This window comes from Panicum virgatum, chromosome 2N, assembly GCF_016808335.1.
Source record: "Panicum virgatum strain AP13 chromosome 2N, P.virgatum_v5, whole genome shotgun sequence".
NCBI lineage: Eukaryota > Viridiplantae > Streptophyta > Magnoliopsida > Poales > Poaceae > Panicum > Panicum virgatum.
In genome coordinates this window covers 41,122,171-41,148,926 of record NC_053146.1, presented here as the reverse complement: position 1 = coordinate 41,148,926, position 26,756 = coordinate 41,122,171, and the positions used below count along the sequence as shown (strand labels likewise).

The 26,756-nt window shown below is 49.8% G+C and overlaps 1 pseudogene; it reads left to right on the top strand.

Annotated features, from left to right (window-relative positions):
• The first annotated feature begins 2,598 nt into the window (after nucleotides 1-2,598).
• Nucleotides 2,599-25,852, top strand: LOC120662625 (annotated as a pseudogene).
• The last annotated feature ends 904 nt before the right edge of the window (nucleotides 25,853-26,756 follow it).

Below are 26,756 nucleotides of genomic sequence, written 5' to 3'. Positions count from 1 at the left end.
GTGTTAGTTCCCCTCTTGAACTGACTAAGCATCATGCCAAGCTGCGGCTCACTGCTAGACACCCAGCTCAAGATGGACCGAAGGTATGTGTTTTCTTCCTCAGTTCTCATCTTGTCATGCCTGCAAGCATTCACTTCAGCCTCCAAAGCATCACACTTAGCACACTTCACTACAGTGCCCTCTGAACTGGCCATCTCAAGCAAAGAGATCTTGGCAGTCTTCTCTGCCAGCTCAGAGCGTAAGCCTAAACAAGACTTGCAAGCACCCAACAACACAGGTCTAGACTTCAGCTCATCACGCTCATCAAGCACCTTAGCATATTTCGACTGCAGCGTGACATAGTTAGACATATGCACAGCACAAGCATCACACTCCGACTCATCCAAAACATGCACACTAGCCTTAGCAAAGTGCAACTCCGTCATAGCACACTCCCACTTCTCCTTGTACTCCTTTCTCTCCCTAGCAGCACGCTTGAGCAACTTTTCTTGGCTAACCAAAGCATCACCCATAGTATCAAGCTCAGTGGTAAGGGACTCGATGGTGGAATGTACCTCAGAAGCAGAGTCGTCCTCAGGAGCCTCTCCTCCAGCAGCCAGCTCTCCATCACCGAGGGCCATGGTGCAGAAGCCCCCGTGTGTGGAGTCGGCGAAGAAGCACAAGCCGGTCATCTTCTCCTGGACCTTCCTCTCAGACTCTTCGTCGCTTGCAGAAGGCTGGTCATCATCGAAGATGTCGATGTCGCTCAAGGAGGCAAGGAAGGCCTGCTCGTTGGCCTTGGCATGCTTCAAGTACTTCCTCTTGAGGTACTCCTTGTTGAAGCCCTTCTTGGACTTGGACTTGGACTCATACTTCTCCTTGTGCTTGCCGGAGTCGTACTTGTCGGAGGACCACTTGTCGCCGTAGTACTTGGCAGAGTCGTGCTTGTTCTTCTTGGGGCAGCTGGTGACGAAGTGATCGGGATCACCACACTCAAAGCAACCTCCCTTGGGGCCTCCACCTCATCGGCGGTTGAGATGGTTGTTGTGGAAGCGGGAGAACTTGCTGATGATCAAAGCCAACTCATCGTCTCCAAGCACCTCCAGTTGCTCATCTGTCACACTCACAAGCGAACACAAGGAAAAACCATGTGAAGTGTTAGCCAAAGAACCAGAACTCACCTTACCTGTCACAAGAGCCATGGATGGCGCCGAGGGGTTCCTGAGCTTTGCCTGGATCTGGGTGTCAAGCTCACTGGACTTGAGCTTGCTGTAAAGCTCGTCCATAGTGAGGGTGTCCAAGGTAGCTGACTCCTGGATGGCATTCACCTTGACATCCCAGATCTTGTGATCAAGAGCATACAAGAGCTTGATAGCTCTCTCATGATCATCCAAGACCATGGTGGGCTTATTCGCCTTCATCTTGTTGATGATCGAATGAGCTCGGGCGAACAAGGAGTCGATGCTCTCTCCCTCAAGCTGCACAAGGCTCTCATACTCTCTCTTGTGGGTTTCATAGAGGCGGTTCTTGACTTGTGGGGTTCCCTCATGGTAAGCAGCTAGCCTCTGCCAAATCTCTCGAGCTGTGGAGCAATCTGATACACGCTCAAACTCACAATCCTTGAGACTAGAGAACAAGACACTACAGGCTCAGCTATTGGCGTTGTGTTGGTCGACTTGCTCTTGACCAACCCTTACAGCCAAGACCTCGTAGTCATTTGTTTTACTAGCGAGATGGCCTCTCATGAAATATTCACCAATACGGCGACCTAGCGCTCGATGGTGGCCTCTCGGCCGCCGGCTCCGGCGAGTCGGTGGCCCATGCCGCATCAGTTCAAGCTCACTCCCTCCGTCCGTCTTGCGCTGCGCCAGCGCACAGCCAAGGATGAAGGTGCAACCTCTGATCCAACCAAAGATCGCTACATGCTCTAGCGTGCTAATGAGGAGATCACGCTTCTCTCTTGCGCTAATCTAAGTTCGGGCATGGGGAAATTTTGGGCGTCGGATTCAGATTCTGAGTGTGAAGAACTTGGAGATGTCGAGCTGCTTTCCTCGGGGCGACGTGCTACGACTACAGCTACTGGTGCTCCTTGTCCGGGGGCTTCATTTTCGTCGACGTCGCCACCATCCCGGAAATCCAAGCCGAGTTCGTCGAAAACGCCACCATCCCAGCATGCCAAGCCGGTTTTGTCGACTTCGCCTTTCACCCGGCAATCCAAGCCGGGTTCTCAGTCGGCGACGTCTCTTCCCACACTGCCACCGTGGAAGAAGGTGTGGAAAGGTCCTCTGCCGCCTAGGAGGGTCTCTCCGGCGAAGACCCTGGGCGACGTCCTCCTTCCGGCCTTGGCGGCGGCCGGCGGCAGATCGTTGGCGAGGGTGGGCGCCGATCCTAAATTCACGCCACTCCAAAATTCAAACGCACCGGTCTCCCGATTGGGTTTGGAGCGGAGTGGGCCCAGAATTTCCACCGTGTCTGGGCCTAGGCTTGAGCCCTCGCTGGTTCGGCCTACTCGGTCTCTGGTCAAACCAATCCTCCTCCTTGGATTGCCTCTACGGAAGTCCTCGCCCCTACGGAAGTCCTACGCCACCACTGCCATGGCTGGGGGTCAAGGAGCTCGCTATGGTGATCAATTCCCTGGCCAGCGCGCGCGTGGGAGGGGTGCTGCACCTGGCCGCCATCCGCAGGGCCGTGGCATCCCTGGCTGCGGTCATGCTCCTCCGCCGGCTGGAGGTATGGGGGCAGGGCACCCAGTGGGAGGCGGGGCAGGCGACCAAAGCACACCCGGCGGTGGCCCTGGTGGTCCTCAGGGCAACAGAGGTGGCGGCTTTGGCGGACGAGGGGTGCATCAATCCACAACGATCCTTGTTGGCAACCCTAATCCACGTCATGGTCGCGGCCAAGGGGGCGTGGCAGGGGTCGGGGTGCTCCGACTGTGGATGAAGTTCAGACTGGTGGTGCTGCGTACATCGATCCCACCGGTGATGCAGCTGAACGGGCGGATTGTCCTCAGCAGATCAAGCAGAAGAGGAAGCGCAAGGATGAGGCAAATTTCAAGCTAGAGTGCACGATTTGTGTGGAGGACCACTACACGAGCAAGTGCCCGCAACTCAGAGGGCCTAAGCCATCTATTTCTTACTGTGGAGCTGCTTTAGATGGGCTAGGTTTCTTCTGTATTCAGGCGGGTAGACCTTTTCACACTGTTCCTTTGGCAAGTGCAAATACTTCTGCTTTGATCACAGTGGAGGAGGGTGCAGTGTCAGTGGAGTTGCTTAAGTCTGAGTTGGCAAGGATTATTCCGGTTCGTTGGGACTAGTCTGTGCAGGAGCATGGTGATAAGGCTTTTCTAGTGCCTTTTCCTTCTAAGATTGAGCTGGATCGTATGGTGGCGATTCGTACTGTCACCACCAAGAACAAGGAGGGAGTTCTCATTTTCGAGGAGTTCGATTCAGAAATCAAGCCCATCAAGGTGCTGGACCAAGTTTGGCTTTCTGTTACGAATGTTCCTACACCGCTCTGTGCTTTTTTACCCCTATGGTCTGTGGGGTCAGTGGTCGGTGCCACTCAGAAGGTGGATATGAATCACCTTCGTCTTACTGGTGAGGTCCGCATTCTGGTGGCTGTGTTTGATGTCAAAGAAATTCCAAAGATGGCAAATATCTGCGTCAACAGGAGCATTTATCGTGTCTACTTCAAAGTGGACGAAGTGGTAGTTGATGATCCTTTTAATCCAGAGGATGATGACTTACTGGGTGACGATGCGGGCAACGGCTTTAATGATGACTCGCATCGCGGGTTGGACGGTAATGGTGACCACCACATGACGGATGCCCCTCAGGATGCTGCTCCACAGCCTGAGGCACCTAATAATCAACGAACTGGTAAATCAACCATGGGTATTTCTCAGCAAGAAGCAGCCTTATTTGATGAGGTCCTTGACAAAACTTGTGAAAGGTTACTGGAGGAAATCAGTGTTAAGGTCATGGTGGAGGCGAATGGCGAGGATAGACCTTATTCCCCGCCAACAGGGGAGGAATACGTGAGGTTCCAAGATATGCTGGCAAGGTCCCAGGAGAGTGGTGTTGCTAATGATTTTGACCATAGTGATGGGAGTCCACCCGCCGCTACTTCTAGCTTTGTTGTGCAGGAACATAACGAGGTGGAGGGTGCCTTGGTTGCTGTCCCGTTACTTGCGGATGGCGACCTATCTGTTGAAGACGCTGAGGATGGGTGGAGTCCCCTGGGGCAGCCACCCCATCGCTACACTCGGCGGGTGCGGGCCTGGCGTTCGCATCCTACACTTCGGCCGGGGGCGCCCCCATCCACTCTTCTCTGCCGGGTGGGAGACAGGAGCTCCCTACTTCCTCTTCGACCACGGGGGTGGGCCAGGCGACCCCCGCCTCTCCTTCACTCGCGGGTGGGGGTCTGGCGCCTGTCGTCATCCCCAAGCCGGTACCAGCTGCAACTGATCCGCTCAAGAACACCAACATCAGAAGAAGCATCAGGAATAAGGACAAGGCGGATGAACACACCCTACACAAAACTGCGTGTGTGGCTGCAAAAAAAGAACCTTGAACAAGGTACATCTTTTACCAGCTTTTCAGATTCGCATGTTATTTCAAACCTAGGTAGGGTAGGTTTCAAATTAGGCCAGACTGATGAAATTGTTAAAGCTTCTTCTGTCAAAATAAAAAATCTAGAAATAGATAGGCTGGTGGTTCTTGCTAATAAGAAAAAAGGTAATTTAAAATCGAATAAATTACTAGTTGAGAGTGAGGATGAAAGGGATGCTAGGCTTGAAGCAGTTCTCAGCCACGCTTGTGGTAATCTAAATGAGGACCTGCAAGACCTGGAGTCGGATCATATTATCAATCTTTCTTCGGTCCGTCGGAAGAAAAGGACTAATACTGCCAGAATTTATAAAAATGGCAAAGTCCCAAAAAAACCAAAAACCCCTTGCAAAATTGTGATCAAATGAAAGAGGTTTTCTGGAATAGCAGAGGTCTGGGAGACTTGGCTAAGCACAGATTTTTGTCAGATTTAGTTAAGGAAGAGCAAATCAGTTTCATAGCTCTTTCCGAGACTGGTAGGGATGCTTTTCCAGATCGCATTTTAAATAACTTATGTGCGGGTCGGGACTTCCTTTGTCATAGTATGGCCCCTCATGGTCGATCGGGAGGCATCCCACTAGGGGTGGATCTGCAGGTTTTCGATATTGGAGCCATTGCAGAGGGAGATTTCTATGTGAAATTTATCTTGCGGTGCAAAAATTATGGCTTCAAATTTGTGCTATATACGGTCTATGGCCCAGCACAATATCAAAACAAGCAGGACTTTTTGGTCGAATTGGCAAACACATGCTCAAAGGAGACTCTTCCGTATTTAATTGGAGGAGACTTCAATATTATGAGATGCCCGGATGATAAGAGCTCCAGGGTGTTTAACTTTAAATGGCCAAACTTGTTCAATGCTGTTATCGATTCTCTTGATCTCAAAGAAATTGTTATGTACGGGCGCCAATTTACATGGGCGGGTCCTGGGGACAACCCGGTTTTTGAGAAACTTGATAGAGTTCTAGTTAGTACAGATTGGGAAGATAAATTCCCTCTATCAACGGTAGAACCAAGAGATCGAGATATTTCAGATCATACTCCTATGGTTCTTAATAATGGTGCATCCACTCACCACTCTGGCCAATGTCCTATTAAATTTGAGAGAGGATGGTTGATTAGGGATGGTTTCTATGATATGGTTGCAAGTATTTGGCAATCAAAAACATCTTGACGTACTTCTCTGGAGAGGTGGCAGAATAAAATCCGTAGGCTCAGACAGCATCTTAGAGGCTAGGCCAAACATACAGCAGAGACATACAGAAAAGAAAAGAAGAGACTTCTAGCTATTTTAGAGAAGTTAGATAAGAAGGCTGAGACTAACTTTCTTTCAGATCAAGAGGTTAATTTTAAACACTATCTAAAAGAGAGGTTAGTTCTTCTTTTGCGGGAGGAAGAATTAAAGTGGTACGAGAGAGCAAAGGTGAAAACACTTCTAGAGGGAGATGATAATACAAGATTCTTCCATCTAGTGGCTAATGGGAAACACCGAAAACAACATATCTATAAACTTGAAAATGATCAAGGAGTTGTTATTGGTGATGCCCAGCTTAAGAGCTATATCACTCAGTTCTATAAGGACCTGTTTGGGCCTCCGGATGCTTTAGACATTACACTTGAGGAAGATCGAATTCAGGATATTCCACAAGTGACACAAGAGGATAATGAGATGCTCACTAGTGAATTCACTGAGGCTGAGGTGAAAAGTGATGTTTTCCAAATGGAACACAACAAGGCCCCTGGCCCTGATGGCTTTCCGGCTGAATTCTATCAAGTATTTTGGGAAGTAATTAAGGATGACCTTTTGGCCCTTTTTGCGGACTTCCATAACGAGGATTTGAACCTCTTCAGTCTGAACTTTGGAATCATTATGCTAATTCCAAAAGTTCAGGAGGCAACAAAAGTTCAACAATATAGACCTATCTGCGTCCTCAATGTTAGCTTCAAAATCTTTACTAAAGTAGCTACGAATAGGTTGAACAATGTTGCCCAAACAGTGGTGGGGCCAATGCAGACTGCTTTCTTGCCAGGCAGGAATATCATGGAAGGAGTAGTCATCTTACATGAAACTATCCATGAACTGCATACCAAAAAACAAAATGGGGTCATTTTTAAAATTGACTTTGAAAAGGCCTATGACAAAGTAAAGTGGTCATTCCTTCAACAAACGCTACGCATGAAAGGGTTTTCTTCTAAGTGGTGTATATGGGTTGAAGGGATGATTTTTTGTGGGAGTGTGGGGATCAAAGTTAATGACAAAATTGGTCCATATTTCCAAACTAAGAGAGGGCTCCGTCAAGGAGATCCTATGTCACCCATTTTATTTAACATCATTGCGGATATGCTGGCTCTCATCATTAAGAGGGCAAAAGGCGATGGTCAAATAAGGGGAGTCATACCTAACCTTTTGGATGATGGTTTGTCTATCCTACAGTATGCCGATGACACCATCATTTTCATTGATCATGACCTGGAACAAGCTAAAAATCTTAAACTATTGCATTGTGCTTTCGAACAGTTATCTGGGTTAAAGATCAACTTCCACAAGAGTGAAATTTTTTGCTACGGGGAAGCTAAAGAGATGCAGGACTTCTACACTGATCTCTTTGGTTGTAATGCTAGGGAATATCCTTTTAGATATTTGGGAATTCCAATGCACCATCGCAAGTTACTCAATTCTGAGTGGGGAAAGGTTGAAGAATATTTTGAGAAAAAACTATCTTGTTGGAAAGCTAAGTACCTGTCTTATGGGGGCCGTTTGGTCTTGTTAAATTCGGTACTAAGTAGCCTTCCCATGTTTATGATGTCCTTTTTTGAAATCCCAAAAGGGGTACTCAAAAATCTTGACCATTTTAGATCGAGATTTTTTTGGCAAGGCTCGTCGAATAAGCATAAATTTTGACTTGCCAAATGGGACATTTTATGTCGTCCTAAAGATCAAGGGGGACTTGGCATCTTAAATCTGCAACTGCAAAATAAATGCTTGCTGGCAAAATGGTTAGTTAATCTGCTTAATACCAATGGTATATGGCAAAGCTTACTAATGAACAAATATCAAGGGTCCAAATCCCTCATGCAAGTATAGGCAAAGCCTTATGACTCTCATTTCCGGAGAGGTCTTATGAAGATCAAAGATGAGGTTTTTGCCAATGGCTCTTTCACTATTAATGATGGGAGCAAAACTAGGTTCTGGGACGATGTATGGGAGGGTCAAGTGTCATTCAAAGATAAATATCCATCACTTTACAAGGTTGTGAGGAATCCTCATGCGACTGTGGCCAGTATTTTAGCCACAAGGCCACTCAATTTATATTTTAGGAGGGCTTTGGTGGATAACAAACTGGTTGAATGGCAAAACCTTGTAGCACAGATTGCTCATGTTCAACTGGTGGGTGGGTCGGATACATTTAGATGGAATTTGACCAAATCAGGGTCTTTTACTGTTCGATCTTTGTATTTGCACTGTTTAGATAGACAACCACCTTTTAGATATGAAGCGTCCCCTCATAAAAGAAGACTTAAATGTGATACTAACATCAGTCCCAGGAGGCTGATGATACATTTATTACATCAGATGGTTCATCACCGTACAACTCTACGCGGTAATGGGCAGAGGAGCGCCACTATCGCGAGGATTACAACCCACACCCACACAATGATATTAATTATAAAAAGGGGGTCATCAGAGTCTTGCGCCATGCGGAATCTCCTGCGGGTGACCCTAATCCACAGGCAAGGCTGGGTGCAGGACGGTACCCTACTCGACGTCTTCTGGAACAAAGTCTGGATCTTCCTCTGAAAAATTAGGAAATGGGGTGAGTACAAACGTACTCAGCAAGTCCAACCACACCCACGGAGGGGGTATAAACAGAATATAATGCACAGGGTAAATCAAGGATAAGGCTAGGGTTTGTTTTGCGGAAAGCAATATTTTATGCAGGGGTTCATTTGAAAGAAAGTATTTTCCAAAACCAGTTTTCTTGTACCGAGTAACACGAGGGGTTGATCCACACAAGATCCAAGTTTTAAGCTGCTACCAGTGTAACACCCTAATTTAATTTTCCTATTTAATAATAAATTTAATTGGCTTTAATTAAATTTCTAAGGTTTATTGTGTTTAGACTTGCATTTAATCTAATTTTGATCCTCAAGTAATTAAAATTTATCATAGGGTTAAAATGTTTGTGCATTCATGCTGGAGCATCTCTTTTATTTGTTTGAGTGCTAGGGTTGAATTCAAATTTGAATTTGAATTCAATTAGGTTTGAGTAGTGTTTGAAATAGGAAATAGGAAATAGAAAAAGAAAACCCATAGCAAAACCCAACATCCCAGCCCAGTCCCAAAACCCCGGCCCAGTTCTCCCTTTCCTACGCCGACCCGTTTCCTTCCCCGCAGCCCAGCGCCTTAGCCTGCATCGACCCGCCTCCACGCCCGAGCGTGCGCCTCACCGTCAACGCGGCCCCGCAAGTCAGTAGCCGCAGCAGGCTCCCGCGCGACGCGCTCAACTGCTAGGCGGGCCAGACCTGCCAGCCCCACACCGCATGTCGCCCGCACCTCACTTCCCTTTGCCCCCGCCCGGGCCCACGCATCAGTGGTCGACCCCGTCGCCCAGCGCCCACGCGTCACCGTTGCCATCCTGTCACTGCCAGCCTGGGGCCACCTGTCATCACCTTCCTTCCTTCCTCCTCCCGCGATCCCCGCCCGAACTCCTCTGCGCTGCTCCGCTCAGCTCGCCCCGCCGCTGCCCCGTGGACCACCCGACCCCGCAAGGCCCACCGATCAGCCTAAGCATGCCCCGACCCTCTAGAAGCCATACCCGAGCCCAGGATCATGCCGAGCAGTTGGCGCGATCTGCTTTCCCCGCCGAGCAGCACCCGGCCGTGATCTCCGCCTCGACAGTGCCAGGCACGCACGCCCAGGGACCCGGGGTTCCTTTATTTGGTGACCGCGGACCCTCCTGCGCCCCATTCCCATCTACGGCCGCCGCCCAGAACCCCAGCGCCGCTGCCCTGTTCCGCTCCGCCGTGCCCCGTGCGCTGCGCCATTGTGAAACCACCGCCCCGCTACACCACAACCCACCAGAACCCCGCAGAAGCTCCGTCCAGTGCCCACGAGACTTGACGAGCTCGTGTTTCCCCGGCCCGAGCCTTACCCTCGCCGGATTTCAGCCCGAGACCTGCCGCCAGTGAGCTCATCCACTGCTACAATCCCATGCCGCCGATGCCGCTCCGTGCCTGCTGACCCCCATGGCTCCCTCGCAGAATCTTCACGAACCGATCTGTGGAGTTCAGGATCCAGGAGACGCCCTGCAGCAGCCCCGTTCCCGAGCTCCGTCGAGCGCCGCTGCCGGTCAACGACCCGACACCGCTGCACGGCCTTCCTGCTCGCTTCCGAGCCTCGGTGAGCACCGGTGAGCAGTCCCGCCCCTCGCCGTGGCGAGCCCCGTCCAAGCCCAAAAGCCCCGTTTTAGGTGTCCAGGTGGATCGCCCATCCCGCACTCGTGCTCTTTGGCCAAATCGCATCCTGAACCGAGCCCGAGAACCCTGGAAACGCCGAACTCCGGCAAACCCTGCCGCGCGCCGCCGCGGGAATTGGTTCCCCGACGAGCTCCGCCGCCGCTATTGCCTGCGATGGCCCTGAGCCATCCGATCTGAGGCCAATGGTCACAATTAGATCCAAAGCCCATCAGATATAAGCTGCCGGATCGAGATTCAGTGGATCAGATCTAAACATACCCCTTCGCCCTGTCACTTTTGCTAAAGAGCCCCTAGGTTTTCTAGAAATCAACCCGCAGTCCATCCTAGTTCAAAAGTAATTCCAGTTAAGCCCCTTCTTTTATGTTTTAAACCTTGAGCTCTCCAGAAATTGAACCCACTGTCCCTGGATGTGCAGTTTTGCGTGTTAGCCCCTGGATCTATAGGATAATTATGTTTAGGCCCTCGGTTTTTGCAGAAAACCCCCAGAAACTTTGTTTTTCTTACAGTTAAGCCCCTAGATCTTGTTTTAAGCCTAAATTTTGCGTTTTAGCTCCGTTTTAGGCGTTCTTTATGTCCACGTGATCATTGTAATGCGTAGAATAGTTATAGCTTAGTTTTGTTTGCTGTTTTTATGTATTGTTGTACTATTTCTTAGTTTTTGCTATTGTTTGCATGTATGTTTATGTTGTGTATTGTTTTTGGCCATGTGTTCGTGAGTAGACGTCGATCCATCTGAGGAGCCTCAGTACCAATACCAGGAGCCATCTTCTGAGCAGTTTGAGCAGCAGGAACAGTTTGAGGAAGGCAAGTATAACATGAACAACACCTATCATTTTAAATACATTTTCATACTGCATTTTAATACTGTATGCCTATAAGGATTTTCCTAGCCACTTTATTATCTTATATATATCCCTTGGGTTGTATTTTGGTTAGTTGTGCTAAGTTGCTGTGCTATAACACACTTGGTCTTTTTTAATTAATTTGATTAATGGTATATGCAACTTAATTCTGGGAGTGGCCCGTTTGAGGGGCTCACGTCTCGTTATAAAATGGTTTTGCTAGAAACATGGTTTAGGGGGCCAGCACGGTGCTTACCGCAGGGTTGGCAACTCTCTATAAGGACCGGTTCATAGAGCGACAACCTGGGACAACAACGCTACCACAAGACTGGAATGGGACGGTCTTGGCGTAATAATTAGGTCTTTTTGGTTTGGAGTAACTTACCTGCGGGGCAAGGGTGGTAAGCTTCTATGGCCCTCGTACTGAGTGGCCTCGTCTATGGTATTCTTGACGCCCACTAGACCTGCTCCATAGTCACCGATCCAACCCTCGCGGTTACTCCTTACCAACGAGATTCTTTGTAAAGGCCTCGTAGTGAGTTTGCTAGCCATCTCACCTAAGAAAGTGTGATGAACAACTAGCGTAGCTCACGACTTGTGGGTAAAGATGCGCAACCTCTGAAGAGTGTAAAACCGGTATACTAGTCGTGCTCACGGTCATGAGCGGCCCAGATCCTCCTTTTGATTAGTGGGGTTATCTTCCTTTGGTTAGGGAGGTTTCCCCGGGTGGTTGGTTTGGTTTGGTTCTCAGTAGTATCATGATTAATTTTGATTAATCACTATGTAACTGGGTTTATGGTAATTCATCAACTTGTAGTAATTAGCTTTAATAAAATTTTGCCAAGACTTAAAAGCTAACGCAGTTGAGTCGGCCAACCTTAGAGCCTCATAGTTTGTGTTATACTTATTGAGTACGTGTTGTGTACTCACCCTTGCTTCCTCTATACTTTTTCCTCTTGTTCTTTTGGTGACACTCTACTGCTGCTCAGTTCCTGCCGACGCGAGGGAGTTCAGCTGGAGCTACCAGGAGTACGAGGACTTCTAGGCGTTCGTCTCCCAGTCGACGTCCCTGTGGCGCCCAGCTTCCGAGTTTCGTACTTGTACTTTACGTTTCCGCTGTATCAGACATTTTGTCATTAATGTAATAAATAACATTCGTACTCGCTTTATTATATCCTTTTTACGTGATATGTGCTGTGATATATTGTTCATTCTGTTGTATATACGTGTGACTTGATCCTGGCATGTATATGATTGCTCGGTTTATGTCTTTTTATAAACTGGGTGTTACAACCAGACTCCTCATCCGCCATAGCACACGGCACAACTGCCGGACACATTTCCAAAACAACTCACGCCAACCCATCCCTAAGTAAACACTAGTTATGTGACCACACCGTCACTCGCCCAGTACCGTGGGCACGGCTATTCGAATAGGTTCTTAACTCTGCAGAGGTATGCAACTTTACCCACAAGCGGGGTACCGCAACTCGATCACCTTAGTGTCGGTGCATATCCCAACAAAGCCATTACCCACCTTAGCTAGACCTGACTAGCCATCATGGGATGCACCAAGGGGTCATTGACCTATCACAGAGGTTGTAACCGGGGCATAAGTCACACAGAGCTAATCCCTTCTCCTTGATCACCCGTTGCTCTCAGCCCTCCTGATGGCTATCAGACTAACTAGTGGGGTTTATGCTAAGCCGTTGCCCATTCAACGGTCGAGTGGTTTGCATGATAGTGGAGTTAGGTGAGATGACACACCAACTCGGTCCTTAGTTGTGACAAGATGGATATCTCGCTTCCTTGCTCTGCTACACAGGCACGAGCACACCAACCGGCAAATCACACAGAAATGCCATCCATCCCGTCTAAAGTCATGTTTTGAAAATTCCACATCTTCGCTTCCCACACACACACACACATTTTCTTTATAAAACAAGTTGTATTGTGTATGAGGTCCTAAGCATGCTAGCAGTGATTAACGTCCAAACAACACATTCAGACATTAATCTAGGTGGTCAAGGAATGGTTATAACAAATCAAGGGGTGGCTATCCAACCATGTTTTCAGTAGGCAAAACATATGCAATTTTGTAAAACATGCCAATAGGTTGTGTTTATAAAAACTAGGACAAAAGCATGCATCAAAGGATGGGATTGAACTTGCCGTCTTCAAAGCCTTCGGGGAGGTCATAATCGAAGCACTGTCCTTCGGGTTCGGGGTCGTGGTACTAGTCCTCGTTCGCTTGTTTACAGTACTGCTTGTCGACGGGTTCTCCCTCGTTCACACCGTGATCTACGACGCGTACAAACATGCACACAATCAAGAAACAGAAATAAAAGTTTTATCGTTGAGTCCGAATCGGAAATAGTTAAGATATGGAGTTCGGAGAAATATTTTTGGGTGGTTTCCAAAAGGCATGGACAAAACTATGTTATGAGAGCGTGATAAAGTTTTAGGTCGACCCGAGGTTGTTTGGCGCATGAAATGATAGGTTATATAAAGGTTTAGGGGTTAAATCAGAGTTCAGGGGCCTATTTGTAATTATTTCTGAGAGTGGAAGGGCTTGATCATAATTTCTAGAAATATTCGGGACATACTAAAAAGGTGTAGGGGTTTATTTATAATTAGTTTTATATGGTGGAAGGGTTTATTTTGGAATATAATAAAAAGGGGGTTTCTTTTGCAAAATGGTTAAAAGGGGAAAGAACTCTTTAGGAAATAGAGGGAAGGGGAGGGGCTTAAGGGCAAAATAGCCCTTCATCCCCTTCCTCTCGACCGGCAAACAGGGGAGGGGCGCTAGGGCGTCGGCGGCGATCAATCCGGCCGGTCCGAGCGATGGCGGCGGCCGGGAGGAGAGGGGAAAGGAAGAGGGGGACGAGGTGGCGTGATTCCCCACCTAGCTCGAGCCGGGGAGGTGCGAGGCAGCGGGATGACGAGAGCGGGCGGTGGCGGCCTCTGGAGCTCGGTGCAGCGGGGCTCTAGAGCTAGGAAGGGGAGCTTGGGGAGGCGAGCGTGGATGTGGAGGCAACAGGGTGCTCCTTAGTCCCTTTTATAGGTGGCCGAGGCGGTGGAGATGGGGGTGTGTGGCGGTGGTGACCCGGCAGGCGGTGCAGAGCACCTTTAATGGCAATGGGGCCGGTCGCGGTGCTGTGGAGGTGATGGCGTGTAGCGGCTGCGAGGACGGGCGTGCAGAGGGCGGTGGCGTGGGCGTCGAGGACGTCGTCAAGCACGTGGAGCGGGCCGGCATCGAGCGGAGCGACGCGAGCGGCGAGGGCGGGCATAGGGCGATGCTGTTGCTAGGCGACGGGCGGCGCGCGGCTTGCACACGTGGGCGGGGTCGGGGCACTGGCGAGATGGACCGGGGCGGCCGGCGAGCGGCGCGCGTAGCGTGGCGTACACGCGCGTCAAGGCGGCGAGGAGGCTCGGCGTGCGCGGCGGAGCAGGTGACGAGATGCGTCGAGCAGCGGCGAGCGGCGCAGCGGGCGTCCTGGGCACGCAGAATGCTTTCGCGGGGCCGGGTAGGGGAGGCGGTTGCGAGCGCGTACGCGCGGACGGCGCCGAGCGGGGCGGCGAGCTTGTGCGTGTAGCAGTGGCCTGCACGGCGAGGGCAGGGCAGCAGCGTGCGCGTGCGCGTAAGCGAGCCGTGCGTGGGGTCGGCCAGGGCGGGGCGCACATGCAGGAGGCAAGGCGCGCGGCTGGGCAGGGCGCGGCGGCGAGCGGTGTTCGGGGGGGGCGGGAGTGGGGCAGAGGAGGGAGAAGGAGGAGGGAGGAGGGAGGAAAAAGAAAAGAAAAGAAAAGAAAAGAGAAATTGGAAAAGAAAAAGAAAAACGGAAAAAAATGAAAAGAAAAAGGGAAAGAGGGAGAGAGTAGAGAGATCGTGCGCGTGCCAGCGAAATCCGCAGTGGCGCGTGGATCAGGAAAAAGAATATGGGACATCGGCTGTTCGGGACAGGGAAAAGTTTCCGGAATCTAGGGTTTAGGGCTTTAGGAGGATCTCGAGCTCAATGACGAAAAAATAATTTTGAAAATAACTTAGTGCGTGATTTATTTTGTGGATTTTCGGGATGTTACAAACCTACCCCACTTAAAATGAATCTCGTCCTCGAGATTCGGCTGGCTCCTAAACAGATGGGGGAATTCTTTCTTCAGAGCATCTTCACGTTCCCATGTCGCCTCTTCTACTCCATGCCTACTCCACTAGACTCTGCAAATCCGTACTTCGGAGTTTCTTGTCCTCCTGGTGACAGTGTCCAGAATCTTGACCGGTATCTCTTGATATCGCAAGTCTGTCTGCAGATCTATTGCTTCTATTGGCACGTGTTCTGCCTCGGGTACCCCCAAACATCTTCTTAATTGCGAGACATGAAACACCGGGTGTATATCCGACATTTCTTCTGGTAGCTCCAGACGGTACGCTACTGCTCCGACTTTCTTCAGAACTCGATACGGTCCAATGTACCGAGGGGCCAACTTTCCTTGTACCTGAAATCTTCGGGTTACTCGAATGGGTGACACCTTGAGATAAACGAAATCTCCTGGGTTGAAACTTATTTCCCGTCTTTTCTTGTCCGCGTAGCTCTTCTGTCGAGATTGGGCTACTTTCAGCTTTTCTCTAATCTCGGCAACTCTTTCTTCCGCTTCCTTTATAAGTGCGGGCCCGACTAGGGCACGTTCTCCAACTTCTGACCATATTAGAGGAGTTCTGCATTTACTTCCGTAGAGAGCTTCGAACGGTGACATGCCCAAGCTTGCTTGGTAGCTGTTGTTGTATGAAAACTCGGCATAGGGTAAACTCTGCTCCCAATCTTTGCCATAGGCAAGGACACATGCTCTCAACATATCCTCCATAATCTGATTCACTCTTTCTGTCTGGCCATCCGTCTGTGGGTGATAAGCGGAGCTGAAATCCAACTTGGTGCCCATTGCTTTATGTAGACTTTTCCAAAACCTAGAGGTGAACTGGGTCCCTCTATCTGAAACAATTCTGCTAGGCACACCATGCAATTTTACTATGTTTTCCACATAGAGCTTGGCTAGCTTTTCCCCGCCGTAGTTGGTTCATACGGGTTTGAAATGGGTTGATTTAGTAAGTCGGTCCACTATTACCCATATGGAGTCGTGTCCTTTCTGTGTTTTGGGCAAACCCACAACGATGTCCATTCCTATCTCATCCCATTTTCAAACCGGGATAGGTAGGGGTTGCAACAATCCTGCTGGCTTCTGGTGTTCGGCCTTGATCCTTTGACAAGTATCACAATAGGCGACAAATCGTGCAATATCCGCCTTCATTCCATTCCACCAATAATTTTGTCTTAAGTCCATATACATCTTGGTGGATCCTGGGTGAATGGAATATGCCGAGTTATGAACCTCGTCCATAATTATTTGTCGGAGGTCTCCTTTCCGGGGCACACAATTTCTATCTTTATACCATAAGGTTCCCTCATCATCCACTCTAAAATCCGGTGCCTTGTTTTCTCCAGTATGTTTGCGGATCTCCATTAAATCCTTATCCGAACCTTGGGCCTTTCTGATTCTGTCCTCTAGTGTGGATTGGACGTTTAGCATGTGGCTGGAGCCTCGAGGGACAATATGCACATTCAATCGTGCCATTTCCTCTTGCAGATGCTCATCATTGGGTCCATAGGATTTCTGGCTTAGGGCATCAGCTACCACGTTAGCCTTGCCAGGGTGGTAATGAATTTCCACATTATAATCCTTAACCAGTTCTAACCACCTTCTTTGCCTCAAATTCAAATCTGGCTGGGTGAATATATACTTCAAACTCTTGTGGTCGGTGTAAATCTCACACTTATTCCCAATCAAATAGTGTCTCCAAATCTTAAGGGCATGCACCACGGCTGCCAATTCCAAATCATGGGTTGGATAATTCTGCTCATGAGGTCTGAGTTGACGGGAAGCATATGCAACGACTTTCCCGTCTTGCATGAGTACACAAACCAATCCTTGTCGGGATGCATCACAATAGATGACAAAATCCCGATGAATGTCCGGTAGGGTCAGCACTAGGGCGGTCGTCAACCTATTTATCAATTCTTGAAAACTCCTCTCACATGACTCTATCCAGTTGAATTTCTTCTCCTTCTTGAGCACCTCTGTCATGGGCCGGGCTATCCTGGAAAATCCTTCAATGAATCCCCGATAATATCCAGCTAATCCAAGAAAACTTCTGATCTCACTGATGTTGGTCGGTTGCTGCCAGTTGGAGACTGCTTCGACCTTCTCGGGGTCCACTGCTACTCCTTCCGCGGTCAGAATATGACCAAGGAAAGCTACTTTCTCCAGCCAGAATTCACATTTGCTAAATTTGGCATATAACCTGTGTACTCTTAATTTTTCCAAAACTACTCTCAAATGTTGCTCGTGCTTCTGGACACTCTTCGAGTAAACAAGTATGTCGTCGATGAAGACTACGACAAACTTATCTAACTCATCCATAAATATCTTGTTCATTAGGTTCATGAAATAAGCAGGAGCATTTGTGAGTCCAAAGGACATTACAGTGAATTCAAACTGTCCGTAGCGGGTGACAAAAGCTGTCTTTGGAATATCACTTTCTCTGATCTTAAGCTGAAAATATCCTGACCTTAGATCAATCTTGGAGAAGTACTTGGCTCCTTTTACTTGATCGAAAAGGTCATCAATCCTGGGAAGGCGGGACTTATTCTTGATGGTAACTTCGTTCAGTGCCCGGTAATCTACACACAACCTCATACTCCCATCCTTCTTCTTGACAAATAGGACTGGGGCTCCCCAAGGCGATGAGCTTGGTCTGATGAAGCCAATTCATTGTAACTCTTCCAGTTGCTTCTTTAATTCTGCCAATTCGGAGGCTGCCATCCTATAGGGTCTCTTGGCTATAGGGGCGGTTCCAGGGACAAGGTCGATGACAAACTCTATATCCCTATCTGGTGGCATTCCAGGGAGTTCCTCCGGGAAAACATATGGGTACTCATTTACTACTGTGACTTCTTCTAAGGACTTGGCTTCCATGCTAAACACCATTGGGTCCGATCCACTTACCCGGGTATGGCAGGTCACTCGTACTCCTTCCGGGTTTGTCAGGTGTCCGTACAACCTATGAGGCCATTGTGTCGGCTTAACCAGTCCATTCCAAGGATCACGTCTATTCCTTTAGACTTAAATACTACTAAGTCTGCTAAAAATTATACCCCACTTAAATTGATCCTTACTCGTAGACAACCTAGTTGACACTTGATGTCACCTCCAGGCGTCCGGGTTAATAGGGGTGTTTTTAGTAGTACTATAGGTATATTGTGCTTTTCCACAAAACTCGAGGATATGAACGAGTGTGATGCTCCAGAATCAAATAGTACTGTTGCAAGAGCTGAGTTGACTAGGTACTCACCGAGCACTACACCCTGAGCTCCTTGAGCTTCCTGCGCATTGATGTGGTTGACGCGGGCTCGTCCAAATGACTGCTGGGGTTGCCTCATCTGGTGACTGTTGTTGTTGGTGTTATTGTTGTTGTGGATGGGCACTCGGTTAGCATCTGACAGAACTGGCCTTGGTCCATTCACTGTATTGGAGAAGGCTGATGTAGCTGGCTTGTTCTTGGCATATGGGCAGTTGGCAATGAAATGCCCTGTCTCTCGGCAGTTGAAACAGACCCTAGCATTGCTGTTGTTGGTGGTGACTGGCTTGCATTGCTCTGCGGGTCCCTCATGGTGTTCTGGCTCCTGAGCTGTGTGTTAGGGGCTTGTGGGCCTGTCACCTGAGATTGAGTCCTATACTGCATTGGGGCCTGATACCTTGGTGTAGTGTAGCTGAAGCTTCTTGGTTTCTGGAAGCGATCTTGCTGGCGGGACTTGCTTTCCAGAAACTTGCGCTTGTTATCCTTCCTTTCATCAATTTTGTCCCTTTCTTTAAGAATAGCCTTGTTCATCAGGGTGTTGAAATCCGGGTAGATTTGTGGAGTAAGCAAGGTCCGGAGTTCTGGGTTTAATCCTTTCTTGAACATATCCTGCTTCTTCTCATCGTCATTCACTTCTTCTGGGGCATATCGGGCCAACTCCATGAACTGATGGGTGTACTCTTCCACCGACATGCTTCCTTACTGTAGTGCGCGGAACTCATCCACTTTGCGCTTCATGGTGGCCGAGGGGATATGATATCGGCGGAATTCCTTCACAAATTCCTTCCAGGTGATGGTGGAGGCATCCTCGACGGCGGCACAGTAGTTTTCCCACCAGGCTAAGGCAGTCCCGATGAGTTGGTGTGCTGTCAGAAGGACTTTGTCTCGGTCCTGACATTCAAACGGCTCGAGCTTCCTCTGGATCACGCGAAGCCAGTCGTCTACATCCAAGGGGTTGCTGGATCTGGCAAAAGTGGGCGGCTTGGTTCTCAGAAAAGCTGTCAGCTTGTCGTTCATGGTTTGCTCTCGTGGCCGCTTGTTGACAAGGGCATTGGCCAGTGTTTCCAGTATGAGGGTCTGATTGTGGATTATCTGTGCCAGGTCCCCGAGGGGTGGTGGTGGTGTTAGTTGCACTTCGCCTTGATTTTCTCCTCGGTTCTGGCTCACTTCCTGTTCATCCTGGGGAGGGTTCTGTCCAGCGACTGCAGGGTTCCGAATGCGGGAGGCCCTCGTAACGCTTCGGGAAGCCATCTGTAAATTGGGTAGATTTTTTGTGAGATTGGGATTAAGTGATGTTTAAGTTGTTTAATTCATACTTTTAAAAAGGCAGAATCTATCTTCTGCCGATAAGCACACAACTAACAAGCACACAAACATGGCAAACAACAAGCACAAACAACTTTATTACTGCAAGGGAGGGTACAACACGAGGACACAACTAAAACGCGTACTACACGTCCGGGTATAGGGTCACACTTAAGATTACAACTTAAACCAGTGGGGCTAGGAGGGTGCAACACTAGAGCGGCGTCGGGCATTCTACTCGCGGGGAGAGCCTTCTTCCGGGGCGGAGTGTGCGAGTAGTCCTTGCTCGCCGTCCTCTGGGTTTCCATTTTCCAGGGGTTGCATAGCAGCTTCTCCTTCACTGATGGCAGTAGACCCTTTGGGATTCTCGGGTGGGGCTTGTGGGGTTATCACGAGTGGTCCCCATCCTATGACGGGTGTCCCGAGTAGAACTTGGTCTTCCCCAATTGCCGGAACTGGGGTTCCATTCCTGGTCCATTCTTGCATACACCGGTCTCGGGCTTGCCTAAGGCTCTCCTGAGCAACTGCTTCATTGTTGACCGCGGCGGCGGCTCTTGCCTCGGCTTGGGCTGCTCGTATCTGTTGCAGTCTTACCGCGAGCTCTGCTTGCTCGGCTCGATGGGTATGCTCCCTCAGAATATTGGCTTGCTCGTCTAGAGCTGATCCAAGGCAGCTAGGTAAGTGGCCACTTGGTATAGAGGATCTTCTTCATGGCGGCGCCGTTCCAGACTTCTCATGCGTGCTTCCCAAACTGGGGTTCTGATGGCCGGCGGAAAGAACCTCATTGGTGTGGAGGCGAGGTGTCTTTCAAAAATCTAGCACAGGTAACGGAGCGCCTTTCTAACGGCTAAGGGATAGGTGTCTTGGTGCCTAAACCCTGTAGCGGTCACTTGCCATGGCTGGATGTCGGGGTAGCGATCACTCCTGGCGATGACCAGGATCACCCTGCAGCGGAGGGTACCATGGTGCTCGTACTCTCTGCTGTAGTACCTCGGGCGTTCCATAACGCCAAGGCTTTCCAGGGCGTTGATCAACAGGCTGGGGAAGCCAGGTGCAGCTTGGCAATTGCCCTGGGTCCATCCTTCCTCAGCCATCTGAAAACAAATATAGGGTGAATAAACTTGCACAATTATTTGGGGTACGCAAAGGGAGTAGATGATATTTATTATTGCAACATGGTGGAATACAGACTTCATGGATACATGATTATTAGGACAAAGGTTCTAGCTTGGGGTGGTACTCTATCATGGGGATTCTCCCTCGATCCTGATAGGGCGCTTCTTCAATGGGAGACACTGACACATAACATCATCTTCAGTCTGAGTACCCTTATCCCAATGGGTTTCTTCGGGTTCTTCCTCTTCAGTCTGAGTGCCTACATCCCATTGGGCTTCTTCGGGTTCTTCTTCTTCTTCCTCTATCCACCCACCTATTCCTCTGCGAGCCTCGTATTCTTGCATTCGGGCTTGGAGAGCGGCTAGGGAATTCTCGGCGCATGCGGCTCTTGTCTGTTGTTCTTCCAGTTCTGCCTCACACTCTTGCATTTGGGCTTGGAGAGCGACTAGGGAATACTCGGCATGTGCGGCTCTTGTCCGTTATTCATCCAGCTCTTGGGTTGCCTTTTCTGCTCTGTGGACTTGTTGCTTCAGTTGTGCCGCTTGTTCGCGGTAGAGCTCATCCAGGCCGGTGAGATAGATGGATAGGTGGGAGACCGTATCTTCTAGGTCTTCTTCTTCTCTTCCAAGTCCTCTCATCCGGGCAATCCATGTGCGTCCTCTTCCTTCAGTAGGCGGGAAAAATCCCATGGGAGTCTGCTGAAGATGGTGCTTGTAGATCACACGCAGACGTCAGAGGGCTTTACGGGCGGCTTTCCGGTAGGTGTCAGGGAAACGAAAACCAGTGGTGGAGATGAACCAAGGGTCCACGTCAGGGTAGCGGGTGCTCTTCCCCACGAAAATCATCACGTCACACCGAAGAGTGCCCTTGGAGTCGTACTCTCGGTAGACGTACACTGGTGGGTCCACCACTCCAATACGTTCCAGGCTGAGTATCAATAACTTAGGAAGGCCGGGCTCTGCGTGACAGATTCCGCCAATCCATCCATTGTCAGCCATCTGGAACAGGGCAAGAACTAGTGGTGAGTGTATGTGTGAAAGAAGGATTAAAGAAAGAAAAGTCCTAGTGTGAAAGGGCCTGAAAACGGGTTTCGCTCCTAGGGTCACGTCCTACGGCCAACTTACGGCTCTGATACCACCTGAAGCGTCCCCTCATAAGAGAAGATTTAAATGTGATACTAATATCAGTCCCAGGAGGCTGATGATACATTTATTACATCAGATGGTTCATCACCATACAACTCTACGCGGTAATGGGTAGAGGAGCGCCACTATCGCGAGGATTACAACCCACACCCACACAATGATATTAATTATAAAAAGGGAGTCATCAGAGTCTTGCGTCATGCGGAATCTCCTGCGGGTGACCCTAATCCACAGGCAAGGCTGGGTGCAGGACGGTACCCTACTCGACGTCTTCTGGAACAAAGTCTGGATCTTCCTCTGAAAAATTAGGAAATGGGGTGAGTACAAATGTCCTCAGCAAGTCCAATCACACCCACGGAGGGGGTATAAACAGAATATAATGCATAGGGTAAATCAAGGATAAGGCTAGGGTTTGTTTTGCGGAAAGCAATATTTTATGCAGGGGTTCATTTGAAAGAAAGTATTTTCCAAAACCAGTTTTCTTGTACCGAGTAACACGAGGTGTTGATCCACACAGGATCCAAGTTTTAAGCTGCTACCGGACTCCTCATCCGCCGTAGCACACGGCACAACTGCCGGACACATTTCCAACACAACTCACGCCAACCCATCCCAAAGTAAACACTAGTTATGTGACCACACCGTAACTCGCCCAGTACCGTGGGCATGGCTATTCGAATAGGTTCTTAACTCTGCAGAGGTGTGCAACTTTACCCACGAGCGGGGTACCGCAACTCGATCACCTTAGTGTCGGTGCAGATCCCAACAAAGCCATTACCCACCTTAGCTAGACCTGACTAGCCATCACGAGATGCAACAAGGGGTCATTGACCTATTACAGAGGTTGTAACTGGGGCATAAGTCACACAGAGCTAATCCCTTCTCCTTGATCACCCGTTGCTCTCAGCCCTCCTGATGGCTATCAGACTAACTAGTGGGGTTCATGCTAAGTCGTTGCTCATTCAACGGTCAAGTGGTTTGCATGATAGTGAAGTTAGGTGAGATGACACACCAACTCGGTCCTTAGTTGTGACAAGATGGATATCTCCCTTCCTTGCTATGCCACACAGGCACGAGCACACCAACCGGCAAATCACATAGAAATGCCATCCATCCCGTCTAAACTCATGTTTCGAAAATTCCACATTTTCCCTTCCCACACACACACACACACATTTTCTTTATAAACAAGTTTTATTGTGTATGAGGTCCTAAGCATTCTAGCAGTGATTAACGTCCAAACAACACATTCAGACATTAATCTAGGTGGTCAAGGAATGGTTATAACAAATCAAGGGGTGGCTATCCAACCATGTTTTCAGCAGGCAAAACATATGCAATTATGTAATACAGGACAATAGGTTGTGTTTATAAAAACTAGGACAAAAGCATGCATCAAAGGATGGGATTGAACTTGCCGCCTTCAAAGCCTTCGGGGAGGTCCTGATCGAAGCACTGTCCTTCGGGTTCGGGGTCGTGGAACTAGTCCTCGTTTGCCTGTTCACAGTACTGCTTGTCGACGGGTTCTCCCTCGTTCACACTGTGATCTACGACGCATACAAAGATGCACACAATCAAGAAACAGAAATAAAAGTTTTACCATTGAGCCCGAATTGGAAATAGTTAAGATATGGAGTTGGGAGTAATATTTTTGGGTGGTTTCCAAAAGGCATGGACAAAACTATGTTATGAGAGGCGTGATAAAGTTTTAGGTCGACCCGAGGTCGTTTGGCGCATGAAATGAGAGGTTATATAAAGGTTTAGGGGTTAAATCAGAGTTCAGGGCCTATTTGTAATTATTTCTGAGAGTGGAAGGGCTTGATCATAATTTCTAGAAATATCCGGGACATACTGAAAAGGTGTAGGGGTTTATTTATAATTAGTTTTATATGGTGGAAGGGTTTATTTTGAAATATAATAAAAAGGGGGTTTCTTTTGCAAAATGGTTAAAAGGGGAAAGAACTCTTTAGGAAATAGAGGGAAGGGGAGGGGCTTAAGGGCAAAACAGCCCTTCATCCCTTTCCTCTCGACTGGGAAATAGGGGAGGGGCGCTAGGGCGTCGGCGGCGGTCAATCCGACTGGTCCGAGCTATGGCGGCGGCCGGGAGGAGAGGGGAAAGGAAGAGGGGGACGAGGTGGCGTGATTCCCCACCTAGCCCGAGCCGGGGTGGAGCGAGGCGGCGGCACAACAAGAGCGGGCAGTGGCGGCATCTGGAGCTTGGTGCGGCGGCGCTGCAGAGCTAGGAAGGGGAGCTTGGGGAGGCGAGCGCGGATGTGGAGGCAGCGGGGTGCTCCTCGGTCCCTTTTATAGGCGGCCGAGGCGGTGGAGATGGGGGTGTGCGGCGGTGGCGACCCGGCGGGCAGTGCGGAGCACCTTTAATGGTGATGGGGCCAGTCGCGGTGCTGTGGAGGTGATGGCATGTAGCGGCTGCGAGGATGGGCGTGCAGAGGGCGGTGGCGTGGACGTCGAGGATGTCGTCGAGCACGTGGAGCGGGCCGGCGTCGAGCGGAACGACGCGAGCGGCGAGGCGGGGCGAGCAGGGCACGCATGTGCGCGGCCGACGGCGAGGGCGGGCACAGGGCGGTGCTATTGCTAGGCGACAGGAGGCGCGCGGCGCGCGGCGTGCGCACGTGGGCGGGGTCGGGGGCAGTGGCGAGCGGTACCGGGGTTGCCGACGAGCGGCGCGCGTCGCATGGCGTACGCGCGCGTCAAGGTGGCGAGGAGGCTCGGCGTGCGCGGCGGAGCAGGTGACGAGACGCGTCGAGCAGCGCGGCGGGCATCTTGGGCACGCGGATCCTGTGCGCGGGGCCGGGCAGGGGAGACAGTTGCGAGCGCTTGCGCGCGGGCGGCACCGAGCGGATCGGCGAGTTTGTGCGCGTAGCAGCGGCCTGCACGGCGAGGGCAGGGCAGCAGCGTGCGCGTGCGCGTGCGCGAGCCGTGCGTGGGGTCGCACAGGGTGGGGCGCACGTGCAGGAGGCAAGGCGCGCGGCTGGGCAGGGCGCGGCGGTGAGCGGCGTTCGGGGGGCGCGCGGGAGCGGGGCAGAGGAGGGAGAAGGAGAAGGGAGGAGGGAGGCAAAAGAAAAGAAAAGAAAAGAAAAGAAAAGAAAAGAGAAAATGGAAAAGAAAAAGGAAAATGGAAAAAATGAAAAGAAAAAGGGAAAGAGGGAGAGAGTAGAGAGATCGTGCGCGTGCCAGCGAAATCCGCGGCGGCGACCGCGGGCTGGTCGGCCACGGGCGCGTTGTCGGGCGACACGCAGCGCGTCGCGCGGAGCGGGAAAAAGAAGATGGGACATCGGGTGTTCGGGACAGGGAAAAGTTTCCGGAATCTAGGGTTTAGGGCTTTAGGAGGATCTCGAGCTCAACGACGAAAAAATAATTTTGAAAATAACTTAGCGCGTGATTTATTTTGTGGATTTTCGGGATGTTACAAGACATAAGCTGATCTGGAAATTAAAGATTCCTCTAAAGATTAAGATTTTTCTCTGGTTTCTTCAAAGGGGGATACTTTTAACTATGGATAATCTTGCTATGAAGAATTGGACAGGAAGCAAAAAATGTTGTGGATGTAATAGTAATGAGACTATACAACATCTTTTCCTGAATTGTCCTTATGCAAGAATGGTTTGGAGGATTATTTTTTATGCTACTGGTTTAACGCCATCAAGATCAATATGCCATATGTTTAATTTTTGGCTATCTAATCAATCTAAAAAGATTAGTAATATCATCTGGGTGGGGGTTGCTGCTATTTGTTGGGCGATTTGGAGATGTCACAATGATATTATTTTTAACAAAATCAAAGTTAACTCGATTTTGAAGGTCATCTTCAGAGGAACATACTGGTTTCGGTTCTGGGCTCAGTTGTAGCGTGATGTGCACACCAAGGATGCTTTCTCCAGCTTGAGCAGACATCTTGAGACAGTTGCTCTTGACTTAGTTAAAGGAGGGTGGAAGCATGTCTATCGCTTCCAATAGTTATGTGTCTTTCTAGAGTTTGGTGTGCTCTTCCTGTTTTTTTCAAATATTGTTCTTTTGGCTGTGTATGCCTCGTCATAGAGGCCATTGACAATCCTTTATCTAAAACAAATAAAAAAATCTTCTACGATATCCCACACTCTCGAACTAATCCCCATAATATGTGCTTGCATCTTAATCTTCCAGTGGGGATAGTTCTTCCCATCGAACTCGGGCGGTTTGCCGAAGTGGCCAAACCCATGATCCATGATGTCGCCTTCGGGATCACGGACCGATTAAGTGGCCAAACTGGCTCCGATACCAATTGAGGACCGGACTAGGCAACTAGAGGAGGGGTGAATAGGAGCCTTCAAAAATTCTTTCGAATTCGAACTTGGAGCTCTCGCCGAACCCTCTACACGATCTCGACTCAAGAGTGTAAAACACAAAGCTAACTAGTAGCTAGATGTAGCACACGAAGTGTTGGACAAACTCGAGATCAAACTGAACACAAGACGGACAAGGGCCGAACAAGCTTGACTCAACTCAGCACAAAGACCTGGGAGGTCGGATTGTCCGGGCCACCAGGTGCGGACTGTCCGCCGGCACCGAACAGAAACCGATCGATGCTGACCTGACCATGTCGGACTGTCCGACAGAACCGGGCGGACTGTCCGCTTGGAAAATTCTGAAGACTGCGAGAGCGAGCAGTTCAGAAAAATTCTCATACAAAATTATAGCCGGACTGTCCGCTGGCTATTTTCTGAAACAGAGACTGTGCGGCAACCCTGCTGGAAACGCACCACAGAAGGGCCGGACAGTCCGTGGCTTGGCGCCGGACTGTCCGCGCCTAGAGACCGTGCGAGGCCGAAGCCTGCCTGTGCACGCGACCGACACCCGGACTGTCCGCGGCTGGGAGCCCGGA